Raw genomic sequence first — 4,718 nt, forward strand, 5'->3', positions numbered from 1 at the left:
TTGAACTTGTGGACATCACAACGGAAACTACTCCAAAAAAAATATGGGCATAGAGACAAGAAGGTCCCGGACACTGAGGCCATCGGTGAATCATGAGACCCCATCACACAGCCTGATGAGATGTAGATTACCAAGGTAATAAGTTATTAGAGAGTTACAAGGTGTGTCCTCTTGTGACTTCTACTCAGTATCCTATTGGAGGTTCCAGCCAGTCCAAAGAGGCAAGAAAGAGAAATGTTCAGCACCCAGGTTGGAAGGAAGCAAAGCTGTGTTGCTTTGCAGATGACATGTTCATCTACATCAGTAATCGTATGGGAGTACCCAGTAAACATTTCTATATGTGTGGGTCGCTCCCTTCAACCTTACTTCAATGAGGCTGTTAAAAATGTCAATTGTTGGCATATCTTCACCTCCATAAAGGCTTAGGTTTTGGTCTTTACTTTTATTCTTTCAAAGTAGCTGATTACGGAAAGAGAATAGGTCTTTCCTGTATCCTCAGGGACCAGTGAGGCAATCCTAGCACTGTCGTCAACGTGGCTGAGGTTTCAGGCAAGGAGGGGAGGAATATTTCATTTTCAAGGACAGGACTTGCTTCAGGACAGCAGAGTAGATGCGAGCCGATGTCTGTGGGTTACCAACTTGTTTGTTCATTCAAGAAATAACTGACCCACCACAACGAGCCCTAGTCCCCAGGGGATACAGAAAAGAACAAGAGACCAGGTTCTGCTCCTATGGAGTTTACTTCCTACGTCAGGGGACAGATGTCCAACAAGTTAAGGGGAAATATGCCAGGTGCGGACGCGTGCCTTGAGAAAGGAAGTCTCAGGGAAGAGGCAGGGAAGAGGAAACAGGTGGAGGACGGTGGGTGGGAAGGCCTCTCTAGCAAGCTGGCGTTTGGAAACAGACGCAAGGAAGTAAACTTTCGAACCGCGTGCCTATGTTTAATGGGGAAGGCAGAGGGAGGAGCTCGAGGGACTGCGAGCCCGGAGAAGCCCGGGAGGGGCGAGAGGTGAGGACGAGGAAAAAGGCCATTCAGGACTTTGAAACGGATGGGAAGCCTTGGAGGGGTTTCAGGAAAGGGGAAAGGAGACCCAGCTTGGATTCTAAAAGGATCGTTCTGGCTACTGTGTGCACATGGACTGTGATGAGGGTAACAGTCGCACAGAATGCCATCTGGAGGCTGGTCGGCAGCACACACCATAGACAGTGACGGCTTGGACCAGGTGACAGCACAGGACAGGAGAAGCCAGGAGACTCTGCCCAGGATCTGAAGGGGGAGCCAGGAGAATTTGCTCCTGGACTATGTGTGCAAGAGAGGGGAGGCTCCAAGCTCATTCTCAGCTGTTCGGCCCAAGCCCATGGAACAGAGTCACGCTGTACTTTGACGGGTAAGACAGGAGGCTGTTACAAAACGGCCTTGAACAAATGGGTGATGAGGAGTGGCTTTGAGACGCTCAGCACCAAACAAAGGTATTTTCATTCTTATGGGAAAATAATAGTCTGGTTAAAGCCAGTATCAGATTACCCAAGGCACTGGCCTCATGGTGTCGGACAGCAGGCGACGTTGAGCAGATCAAAGCCTTGAAGGAATAGCACCTGACATGTTACCATCTAAGTCTTCAAGTTACGATCCACAGAAATAAAATCCCAAACAGCGTGGCCCGAACAGGAGCATGTATTCACCTTGTAAATCAAGTCCTCTAAGTCTGAGGTTTAATGGCCACGTAAGAATTCGTTTTAAAGGGAGAACGGGACTATGGTTGCATGCCTGAGAAACAGAAGCCTTGCTTCGTTTTCCCGCCTCCCCTGCCTTGCTTCCCTCCGAAGAGCCGTGAGTCACTTCATCAAGGAGCCCTTTTCCAGGCTCTGCTTCTCGGGAGCCTGACCTGAGACCCATAAACACACAGACAGCCTAGCCAGGGGTTTAGAGATCTGTCTGATCGCCTAAGAACGCACGCACATAGAGATGAACAAGGAAGGCAAAAATCACCTTAGCCCCACCGTCCGCCGAAGGGTACTGGGAACAAGGTTTAGGCGTCAGATGTCTTTTGCATGTGTAACAACGGGCATGGGATTAGCTGACAACACCCAGCTGTGCTATTCCGCACTAAACAACAAAGCTTAGACTCCCTTGCCTGCCATCAGCCTTTTCTAAAGCTTCATTTATAAGGCCTGCATAGAATTCTATGATTTGGGAGATCGAAATAGCAATTGGGGTCACCTCCCTTCTCAGCTGTAGATAAGATTGGCTCGAAATCCCACGTAATAGACAGTAGAAAGCTCACTGCCCCCAGCAGGATTTCTGTAAATTACTAGGGGTGTTATTTTCTTACCATCAATCTGGACTCTGTGTTCAGGCTTCCATTCAGTTCTTTCTCTCTGGCAGTCTTCTCACCGTCTCCCACAAGGTCTCCTTGTCTGCACCGCGCTGACCTAGATAGGAATTCTAGGTATTTTCCTTAATAGAAATATCACAGACGGCATTTCTGTGCATGACTAAAGATTTGGGGGGACGGGGGGCTCCCCTTGCTGTCATGTAGATGCTCTCCTGCTAACCGGCCTTAAGACGTTTCTTGGGGGAGGGATTTTCAGTCGGCACTTTTATTTCTCCGCATTGATGGCTCTCCATTCCCTTCACCTCCATTTCTGCACTTTTCCTCTCCAGCACAAAATGGAGTTTCTCCCTTTGATGTCCAGACACATTTCAGTTTTTGGCAGCACCTTGCCCTGGAGCTGAGCTGGGGTCCTTTCTTTGAACATTCTCTGAGTTGGAAGAGAATCCTTCCATGTTCCCTGCTTATTGAGGTGAGGGGGTTGCTTTTTTCCATTTATGTAATTCTTCTAATGTTCCAGTATTTTAAATGCTTCCCCTTCTTTGCCAACACAAGTAATTCTATGGTAGGTATGTGGCTCAGTCCATGTCCCCATTTCGAATCTAGGTGCCTAGAATGAGAATTTCTGGGGAACGAGTATGAAGGCGGTCATATTTATTGGCAACCTGCTTTCTGGGAAAGCTGTGCCCCCTTACACCACCACGAGGAGTGTAGGAGAAGACCCTCGTCTTCTCTGGGTGTTCTCAACCTGCTCCAATTTTACCTCTCTGATATTTGAGAGCATTATCTCACTTCTTAATTGGCGTTTCTTTAATTGCTACTGTGTCTGGAGTACTTTTCCCCAAGTGTGGGGGGAATACAAATTTCTCTTTTTCTGAGCTGCCCTTTGGTCTCCTGGCAGCTCTGCTTTTGAATTTAATTATTTTCTTATTAATTTTTAGGAGTTGTCTGCGTCCTTAGGCCACTAACAAGCTCATGGTCAACCATTTTACGTTTCAGCCTGTTGCACGTCCGGTAGTTTTCAAGCCTGCAGATGTGTAACAGTTTTAACGTCAAGGGTCAGCCTCTCCTTCCTGCTTGCCGAATTTTTGGTGTGGCCTGTGCTCTCTGAGGCGGCCAGTGGTCCCTGCTCCCCAGCCTCTGTGTGCCGCTCCCCTACTGCATGTGGGCTAAACAGGGGATTTGCCTTTGATGAGCAGAGCTCACAGGGTGACCGGGTGTCATTTCTGAGATTCAATGACAAAACAACTGTGGCTTCTCTCCTGGGTGCATGTGCGCTCTCTCTCTCTCTCTCTCTCTCTCTTTCTCTTCCCCCTTCCCTCTCTCAGGGGAACCCCAGGGAAGCTCCGTGGACGGGTCCACATGAATGAATTGAGAGTCATCCTCCCCCAAGGACCCTGGAGATGCCCAGAGTCCGCCTGACACCCTGATCAGGTGGCATCGTGAGGGAGCCTGAGTCTGGCCCGCCAGATCAAGCCACTCCAGCCCCCAGGCCACAGAGAGCGAGACCATCCGTGCTTGCTGTTTTCCGATGCCAAACTTCTGGAGCAATTTGTTACATATCGATTGATAACGAGGACTGTGGATACCTTGGCAATTCTTAAAGCTCAACATTTTTTGAAACCCAGTTATCTTTCATCCTAATTCTCTTATACCCCAGAGCACATGGGAGTCATTAACAGCAGCCAATTCTAAGTCTCCTCACCCTGCCTATTCTCTTCCTTCTGTGGAAGCGCTGACACAGGCTCTCGCCCGAGCTTTGCTCTCTCTCCCTCTGGCTCCTAAGAGATCCCGGTGCTTTCCCATGGCGCCCTGTGTGCATGGCGTGGCATGATCCCTCCCCTTGGGGTCTGTGAGTATAACAACCCATCTCAGGAAGCCAGCGTGGCTCAGTTGGTTAAGCATCTGCTTTCAGCTCAGGTCATGATCCCGGGGTCCAGGGTCTGCTTTCCGCTCAGCGGGGAATCTTCTTCTCCCTCTCCCTCTGCCTGTTGCTCTGCCTGCTTGGGCTCTCTCTCTCTGTCTGTCAAATAAATATATAAATAAAAATATTAAATATATATATGTGTGTGTGTATATATTCTATATATAATATACGTATATTATACACAGAATTTGTGTGTGTGTATATTCTATATATAGTATGTGGGTATTATATACAGAATACACACACACACATATATATACTATATATATATTAACTCAAAATGGATAAAAGACCTCAACATGGGGCAGCAATCCATCAATCAGAATCCTAGAGGAGAACATAGGCAGTAATGTCTTCAACATAGGCTACAGCAACTTCTTTCAATATGTGTCTCCAAAGGCAAAAGAAACAAGCGAAAATGAACTTTTGGGACTTCATTAAGATGAAAAGCTTCTGCA

The 4,718-nt window shown here is 47.8% G+C and overlaps 1 long non-coding RNA gene across 1 annotated transcript; it reads left to right on the forward strand.

The window, feature by feature from the left end:
* The first annotated feature begins 1,219 nt into the window (after nt 1–1,219).
* LOC132002912 (uncharacterized) lies at nt 1,220–4,181 on the forward strand. Its single transcript, XR_009400083.1, has 3 exons — nt 1,220–1,388; nt 2,666–2,805; nt 3,662–4,181. It is a non-coding gene; the product is annotated as an uncharacterized LOC132002912 (long non-coding RNA).
* Nucleotides 4,182–4,718: the final 537 nt, after the last annotated feature.

The sequence above is a fragment of the Mustela nigripes genome, chromosome 15 (genome assembly GCF_022355385.1).
Source record: "Mustela nigripes isolate SB6536 chromosome 15, MUSNIG.SB6536, whole genome shotgun sequence".
Classification (NCBI taxonomy): Eukaryota; Metazoa; Chordata; class Mammalia; order Carnivora; family Mustelidae; genus Mustela; species Mustela nigripes.